General features: G+C 42.0%; 1 pseudogene; it reads right to left on the bottom strand.

The window, feature by feature from the left end:
- Nucleotides 1-438: 438 nt before the first annotated feature.
- On the bottom strand, nucleotides 439-1,086 carry LOC140629113 (large ribosomal subunit protein uL1 pseudogene; annotated as a pseudogene).
- Between the last annotated feature and the right edge of the window lie 8,494 nt (nucleotides 1,087-9,580).

Raw genomic sequence — 9,580 nt, 5'->3', positions numbered from 1 at the left:
GGGCAGAAGACATGAACAGACTTTTTAGTGAAGAAGACTTACTGTTGGCTCAAAGCACATGACAAAATGCTCCATAACCATTGCCATCAGGTTCATATACATCTAAACCACAATGACATACCAGCTCTCACCCCTGAGAATGGTATCATTGACAGGACAGGAAACTAATGCTGGCAAGGATGTGGAGGGGGGAACCACTTTTGCACTTTTGGTGGGAATGCAAGCAGGTGCAACACTCTGGAAAACAGAGTGGAGTCTCATCAGGAAGATAAAAATAGAGCTAATCTATGACCCAGAAATTGCACTGTTGGGTATTTGTTCCAAAGATACAGATGTGGTGAAGCTACAGGACACCTGCCTCCCATGTTTATTTTATTTTATTTTATTTATTTTCTTTTATTTCTCTTTACCGGCAGCACTAGGATTTATTAAATGGCCTTAGTAAAGGCGCTGGGGTTTTCTCATGGTGCTCTTATGTACAAAGCCTGGATGTTCTGCCAATTCTTCTTGAGCTTGGACACCAGGAAATTGACAGTTAAGTGGATGTGTTACATGAGCTCATCGTCCGACATCTCTACGTGGCCAAGAGCCATTGCCAGACATAGCATATTCTTCACCTGGAATTTGATGGTGGACTTCACTTCATCCACTTTGGCCTCCATGTTCTCATTGTGGGTCAGGAAGGAAGGGAATTTGCCAGCTTTATTCAGGCCTGGATCCAGGATCCATGGGATTTGCTTGATCAGAGATTTGAAGCCAAAAAGGCATCATAATTCTTGGCCAACTTCTTACTAGTTTTTTATTCTTGTTGAGTTTCTTCAGGCCTCAATGTCCATGTGGGGAATATCCACTGCCTTGGCCTCATCACAGTGCTGCTAATCCCCCAAAACACACATGGAGAACTTGGGGCAGGGGGTGGACTAAAGCCTGATGGTGTCTGAGAAGCATTTGTCCTTCTGAGGTTCATAGTTCCTCAGTCTCATCTGTAGCTCTAGTCTACAGAAACATCCAGTGCTTGTGCTGGTTCCCATGCAGGGCCTCCCACACAGCCTTATACAGGGTGTCATGGGAGACTTTGTTGCTCATGGTAGCTCATGCCCAGTAACTGGAAAAGAGAACCCAAAATTTATTTTATAGAACAAATGTGTACAACAGCTAAACCATGGAAGGAACCATCACATCCTTCAACAGATGAAGGAGTAAATAAGATGTGGTCCTGTAACACATAGTAACAACTGATTGTTTCTCATGGGTGGAAACAAAGTATACCTGTCATTTTCTCTATATGAAAGTATCTGGAGAGTATCCTGCTGAGTGAAATAAGTAAATTGGAATAAAGACAATCATTGTGGGGATCCTGGCTCAGGATTCAATCTCCAGGCTTGAAATCATGTCCTGTGCTGAGGTTATCACTGAACTGCTGAGCCACCCAGGTGTCCCAATAAAGACAGAATATAGAAACTTCTTTATTCAGTTACATCAGATTAGGGATAGGTGAAAATGACAGACAGAAATGTACGGTGTACACTTGATATATTTACACTGCTCAGATAGGCAAAGAAATGGAATATGTACTGCAGACCGGGTGGCTCACCTGTTTAGTGCCTCCTTCAGCCCAGGCTGTGATCCTGGAGACCAGGATCAAGTTCCATGCCGAGCAACCTGCTTGGAGCCTGATTTCCCCTCTGCCTCTGTCTTTGCCTCTCTCTCACTCTGTGTCTCTCATGAATAAATCAATAAAGTGTTTTTTTAAAAAGTAATGGAATATGTAAATAAATTAGGGAAATAACGTGAAGCCTGAACTAGAAGGTTGAATGATCTAAATTTGCTCCAAGAAGAAAATATGGAAAATGGAAGAGAGAAAGCATTTGAAGACAGAAGAGTGGAGCATTTCCTTGTTCACAACCATGTATGTTTTCTCAGGATTATGGGACATTTTTTGGATGAACATTTTGGAAACCTATATGAGGAAAAGCCTAGTGAACAAGAAACACAACTGAGGCATTTAAATAAATAGTAAGGCACCTATACATGGAGTCCTAAGCCGCCTTTTGTCTTTAGAAGTTCAATGCCACATAATAGTTGGCCCACATAAAGGGAAGGATTCTGATTCTCACCTCCCCCAGCAACTAGATGTGTGGATTCAGACAAATCACTTGCCTTCTCTGGACATTGTTTTCATATCTGTCATTGGGAATAATAACACCACCTGTCACTTGGTATGGTGAGACCTAAAGGAGAGTCCACATAGCAAGCCCTTGTAGCAAGTCCACCATAATAATGGGTTATGTGAATTGACATGAGATCTCCCCAAGCTACATGACATCAGTGCATTGCTCCATGCCAGGAGGAAGTAGGTGCTCAGATTGCTGAAGGCACCAAATCCGTTTCTGTTTGGCTCTGGGCCCAGGGATCTGGATCATCTCCCAGAATTCCATCCCTACCTGGGCTGGCTCTGGGGTTTTTCTCCATTACACTTCCCAAGTAGGTGCAAATGAAGCCATGACCCTATCACAGCCTCTGTGCTGAGCCTTTAGGAGATGGGTCAGTAAACTCACCTCCAGGGATAACCTTTCCTCAGGGCCTAGAAAGGAAGTAGGGAAATTTGAGTGGGAGTGGAAGTACCTCCAGTGTGAGAACTGTTATCCAAAGAAGGAAGCTACACAGAGAGGAGAGTGAAGCTCAGGATAGCATCACTATTCCTCACTTGGTGCCTGTGGACATGTCACTCCACCTCTCTGATCAATGGTTCTTGGACCAGGGGCTTTCTATAGCACTGGTGCCCCTGAAATTGTTGAGAAGACAATGAAAGCTGGATCATACAGTTTGTGCTGGATTAATAGACCAAGCACTTCTGTCTGCATTTTGGCAGTGAAACTTCTACTTTCATAGATGCACAAGTTCAGCCTCAGGGAGGCCAGGGACATGTCCAATTTCTCACAGGATGAATCTTGCTGGATCCATGTGTGACCATAGCTATTCTCGTTGCTCTGCCCAAAAACAACCAGCAAGGCTGTCCTTCTGGTTACACCAGATAGGGGTCTCCTAAGCCTGAGGAGGCACTTGGGAAGGGTGGGAAAAGCAATATTTATAGGTCATTACCCAGTGCTTTGTTTTCTCATTTAATCCTAAGAACTTCAATGAGTGCTATTGTCCCCATTTAGCAGTGGAGGGACCCTGGGCACAGAAAGATGACTCTCACTTACCAAGAATACATTGGAAAAGGGAAGTTCATACTCCCTGCCCCAGGAGGCCCTTGCCCACAGACCCAAGTAAGCTTTTGGAAGAATGCAATGAGAGGGTATATTACAGGGACATATAGTGAGTCCTTAGGCTTCAGGAGATCAATAGGCCTTCCTCAATCTGGAGAAGATAAGAGGTCATAATGCCAGCATCTTTAGGCCCTGGGAGTCTTTACAAGACTCAAAGCTCCAGAGGGGCAAGCCTCATGCCACCAACCCAACCAAACCACCTCTGGTTGACAAAATCCTTCCATGCCTTCCTTCAGGAGGAGTACCTTGGCTTCAGGATCCCAAAAGAGTTCCAGGGGCAGGTTGAACCTGCATGACCTTTCTTCCACCCACTCCACAAGGCAGCACATAGGGGCTCACCAGGCTTTCTCCCACAGGCTACCAGGTTGGCTCCAGTCATCCACACAGGGACATAGAGACTTAGCAGTCTTTGTGACCTTTGAGAGTCCTCTGCTCCCTGCCTGGAGGAGAGTGTGTCTCTTCCTTCTTTGTGTCTTCTGTGCCCTATGGCTCCAGGGTGAGGGTTTAGTCTTTGGGCCCTGTGTGCCTGCCACACTCTAAGTTTAATGTCGCCATTGTGCTCCCAAGGGGACACTGGGAGGCTCTTAAGCCCCCATTCCTCCAGGGAGGACCCCTATTCCCAAGATCCAACATGAAGATCTTCATGTTGGAATGACAGATTCCAGGGAACGTTATTTTTTGGTGGAAAATTCATTTTCATTCCTACTGCTCATGTATCTTCTGACCCTCTCTGATCCTCGGTTTCTTTAACTCTGCCACGGGTGATTGGACTTTCACCTTCCACCCCTAAAGCTCAAAGATCTCAGTCACATACTTGAAATTTTCAGTCATTTTGCCCCCATACCTTCTTCTACACTGTTTGTTCCTGTAGGAACTCCATGCTGTGGAAAGGAAGTGGATCTATGTGGATACAAACCTGGACCAAATGACTTTATGGTTGGAGAAACACAAAATACAACGAGTAAAAACTCGTTGGTAGGTTGGGCTACATGTTGAGGGTGGAGCCTCCTTAATATTCTCTTTCCTTTTTCTTCTACCCCTCTCCCCTTACACTTTTTCTTTTGTTATCGTAACAAAAAAAAAATCAACTGAGGAATTTAAATAAATAAATAAATAGTAAGCCAGATATACATGGCTATACAAAAAAAAATCATTCTTCTACTGTAATCAGGATGCCATACTGAAAAACAATCACCCTAGCCATATTATTTGTGGTCAGTTGTGAAATTCATAATTTAAATGGTCAGTCATGAGTTAATACCCAAAATAATAAAACTGCTTTTACCACTCATATTTGGTCAGATTAAAAGGGAGGTGTTGTGAAGCTAACATTTGGACACTAGTGTGAGTAAAATATTAACAACATAAAATATGTGATTATGTTTTAATAGTCCTTATTACTAGATTAGGGTTAAATTGATGTTATAATGCAGAATATAAGTTAAAAATTCCCTTATCACCCTATCTCTTGGCACACAATTCCCATAATCATGCATGCCTACTTTATTGTGGAAATTTTATCACAAAGAAAAAATTAGTGTAGAGACATTATTATTATTGAAGTTGACCACATATGTTAAAGACTGCTCCGTTTTATGCATTCGTGTGGGTTTTCACAACTGCAGAATAGTATGTATCCAAGGGCCCTGAGATCATGACATGAGCCCAAAGTAGATTCCCAACCAAAGGAACAAGCCTGGTACCCACATTATTACTATTTTGATTGAATTTGGGATGGCACACAGGTTTACATTAGTTTCAAGTGTACCACATAGGGATTTGATACTTATGTAAGTTAATACTGTGCACACCACAAATGTAGATACCATATATCCCCATAGAGCACTATTAAAATTTCATTGATCATATTCCCTATGTAGTACTTTTGATCTCTGTGATTTCTTTAATGAACAATGGGAAGCCCGTCCTTCCCATTTCCTTTCACAGCTATCGCTATTGGAAAATGGCATACTTCCTGTAGTTAAATCTCCCCCATATGGAATATTTTCATCCAAACTGAATAGTGGTGCACCTGGGTTCTCAGTGGTTTTGTGTCTGCCTTTGGCTCAGGTTATGATCCTGTGGGCCTAGGATCAAGCCCTGCATTGGACTCCACATAGGGAGCCTGCTTAACCCTCTTCCTATGTCTCTGCCTCTTTGTGTGTCTCTTGTGAATAAATAAATAAATAAAATATTTTTAAAAAACCTGATTAGTGAATAAATACAGTAGAGTACTATACTAAATATAAAAAGCATATGTCCATGCTTCTACAACAATAGGAAGCTAGTGTCTTCCCTGTGTGTTGTGGTTGTGAGTACATGAAGCTTAGGGTTGAGTGACTGGTTTAACCCTGTGCAGTGTGACAGAGTTGTGTATGCTTGTGTTTTTGACACTGAGTCAGTGAATTGAGAGAAAGGGAGAATGAGACTTAGATATAGACACAGAAATATGGAGAAAGAGAGGAGAGAGAACAAGAGAGTTCTCCAGGACATATATCCCAGTGACACTGCATGACAGCTTCTCACATTATTCTCAAAAATAAAAAATCTCATAACTCAGGATGTTTTATAGTCATAAAACCATGAGTGGCTATACAATGCAGGTTTAGCCCATGCTTGGTAACCAAATGCCATCATGTTCAGTAGCCCTCTACTCATAATGATGCACAATCCCAGAATTATTCTTTTATTTTATTAAAATCATTATTTATGTATTTGAGAGAGAGTGAGCAGGAGAGGTGAAAGGTGTAGTTGGACAGAGGAAAAAAACTCACTGATAAAGTACACTAACACTAGGCTTGATTTCTGGTCCCAGAAAGCCTGACCTGAACCAAAGGCAGACTCTTAACTCACCAACTCATGCACCCCAGCCTGAGTTATTTCTTAGCGGTATGACCAACATTCTGATGGGTACTGTGTGTCTTGCTAGAAGCACCCTATGATCCAGTCTTTTGATTTAATCATTTTTAATTAATTAATTAATTCATTCATTCATTCATTCAGGAGACACACACAGAGAGAGACAGAGACACAGGTAGAGGGAGAAGCAGGCTCCCTGCAAGGAGCCTGACATGGAACTTGATCCCCAGACCCCAGATCATGCCCTGAGCTGAAGGAAGAGGCTCAACCGCTGAGCCACCCAGGCATCCTCCTATTATCCTTTCTTAAAGAAAGTGTTCATCAAAAGCATCACAGAAGATCAGATAAATATTGTCAAAGTGGGCTTGAGTATCTTTGACCGAGGAACAAATATCGCTTTCTTGGTTGCTTTCCACACAGATTCTGATGAAATTCAGACAGTGACTATTTGGGAAGGTGAGTGGTTGTCTCTTACCAAGAATTACCTTATTTAAGAGGATGTTTGCTGTTGGAGACAGCGAAGCTTGTTATAGATTGTGATGGGGTACTTTCCCTCAACAACAGTTTCTCCTGCTTGGTTGAAGAATGTTGTATTCACCATCCTGAACAGACTGGAGAGACACATCCTTAGGGACAAACAATTTCCTCCAGATGTCCGTTCACTGACTTTGTGAGACATTATCTCAAACACTATGTTCCATGTGGCTTCCTAAAATCATTAAGAGTAGTAAAGATCAATTTTATTCTAGGTAATACAGTCTATTGATTAAAATACCATCAATTGATTAAAACATCTATTAATGTGGGATCCCTGGGTGGCGCAGCGGTTTGGCGCCTGCCTTTGGCCCAGGGCGCGATCCTGGAGACCCGGGATCGAATCCCACATCGGGCTCCCGGTGCATGGAGCCTGCTTCTCCCTCTGCCTGTGTCTCTGCCTCTCTCTCTCTCTGTGACTATCATGAATAAATAAATAAAATCTTAAAAAAAAACATCTATTAATGTTTTACAGTAGGTTTACATCCAAATAATAGATTCACAATAAGTACTATTAATGATGATAATATTTGATTTGTATTTTACTAGTGGAAACAATTGTACTCCTTAGGGACAGGGCATGATCCCATGTTCAGGATTTGCTCCATGTTGTGCTCCCTCCTCATGGGTAGCCTACTCCTCCTTCTAACTCTCCCCCCAGTTATGTTCTCTCTCTCTTTCCATCCCTTTCCCTTCTCTCCCTCAAATAAATAAATAAATAAATAAATAAATAAATAATAAATAAATAAATGATAAAATCCTTTCTAAAATTTACTGAGCTTTATTTGTAAATGAATCAAATTAAGAAAGGATGTATATCTTAAACATCTTGAACATTAAAGTTTCTCCCTGGTTTCTCACAAAATGAATACAATGGAAAACTCTTTACAAAACTCTTTACATTGAACAACTAATTAATGACTGACCTTCCTTCAGAGTATTAAAATTTAATCAGTTCACAAAGAAAACTCAAAATATCCAGATTATGTATATTACTGACAGAATTTCAGTAAAGTCTGTCCCACATATGACAACAATCTCAAAAAGTTAGATAGTGTCACCACTGAGGACATGTGACACATCCCTTTGTAAATTATGGCTAAGAAAGAACCAATTTCACTCTTCTGTGTTAGAAGGAAGACTGATGTCTATTTTACTTATTGAATAGAACATATTAGAGGGATGCTTGGGAGGCTCAGAGTTTGGGCTTCTGCTTTCGGGTTAAGGGCATGATCCCAGGATCCAGGATCAAATTTCCACATCAGGAGCCCTGTGAGGAGCCTGCTTCTCCCTCTGTCGGTGTCTCTGCCTCTCTTTCTCTCTCTGATTCTCTCATAAATAAATAAATATCTCTTTTTAAAAAAGGTTTATATTAGAAAAAGCACACTCATGGAATGCTTAGGTAGGTTAAACATCTGACTCTTGATTTCTGCTCTGGTCATGATCTCAGGGTCATCTGTTCAAGCCCTATATTAGGCTTTGTGTCAGGGGGGAGTCTGCTTGTTCCTGTCCCTCCCCTTCTTCTAATCCCTAACACCTCCCAGACACTGCTTGTTCTCGGTTAAATAAATAAAACATTTAGGTCCTGTGGAGAAGTGATGAAAGACCATGCCATCAAAATAAGTAAATAAGTAATACAGAAAGAGGTGGTACACAGATGGCAGTCAATACATGAAAATGTTATTTTCTGAGTTTTGTGATGCCATCAATATTTCAAAGTTTTCTTAATTCTGAAGATTGCCACTTTAGAAGCAAAACTTCTTTTTGAAGCTTTTATTTTTTCCTTAAAGCAGTCTGAAAAATTGGGGAAGATTCAGACCCTGTAAAATGAGGACTGGCACTTGGCAGCCAGGCATTATGTCATCGTGGGGGGCCACCCCATGTCTCAGCCAAACATGTGATCTTGTTCACCCTGCAGGTCCAGGTGCCCCACAGTGCTCCATACATATGTCTCCAATGAATGACTAAACTTTTTGTTATTATTGGCTGTTATTATTGTTATTAGCAGCAAAAAGGAGAGGAAGAGGTTTCTGACATTCTGCTGAGGAAGTTAGTATGAGGGTTGCTTTGAACTTGTAACAAACAGCAGCTGAGTTTGCATGGCTGTAGGATACACTCTGGAGCAGAAGCACTAAGGAACCTTACTAGGAGTCATCCTGCTTATCTTGGATAAGCCTGCTACAGAAGACTCTAATTGAGAGGCCAGGAGGGAGAAAAGCCCAGACATCCCCAGGGAGATGAGAACCTTCAGAATCCCCAGAACCCAGTCTGAAGCTGTGGTCTGAGAGGCCAGGGGTTACTCCTACTTCCCTGAGTGGCCTCCTAACTCACCTGGATTTTGCAGCTGTCCCCTGTGGTCCCTAGCACCTGGTGTGATGCACAGCACATGGCAGAAATTTATGACTTTGCTGATTGAATAACCCTCCCTCTCCCTTGAGGAAGTGAATCTGTTAGCTTGAGATGTCTGCAGCCTCCAAGAATCCTCCGCAACAGAGACACTTAATTTCAGGTTCTGGAAGGCTTGGAAACTGGATGCAAAAGCTAGGTGTAAATGTATTTTTCAGGGGAAGGCATCTAGAGAACTTAACATATTCTGCACAGGGTTTAAGGCGCCAAAGAAACCTAAGAATATGGAGAAAATGAAGTATGTGCCACTGGAAAAATCATCCTAAAGCACCATTTTATATAGAGTAGTACTCCAGGACCAGAAGGGACCTTTGGAATGGCACAGTTGGATTCAGTCAACCGACCCAAAAGAAAGGATTCAAAAAGATGCCTGGATTGGATGAATATGGGGTCCCAGGACATCCTCTGCATTCTACAATCCCTGGAATGAAGCACAGAAAATCTGGTAGGGTCGCCTGAGTGGATCACTGGTTGAACATCTAGCTCCAGCTCAGGTCATGATCCTGGGA

Source organism: Canis lupus, chromosome Y (assembly GCF_048164855.1).
Source record: "Canis lupus baileyi chromosome Y, mCanLup2.hap1, whole genome shotgun sequence".
In the NCBI taxonomy this organism is placed as follows: Eukaryota; Metazoa; Chordata; class Mammalia; order Carnivora; family Canidae; genus Canis; species Canis lupus.
Note: the sequence above shows the minus strand (reverse complement) of the source record. Positions and strands in the feature narration are given on the sequence as shown.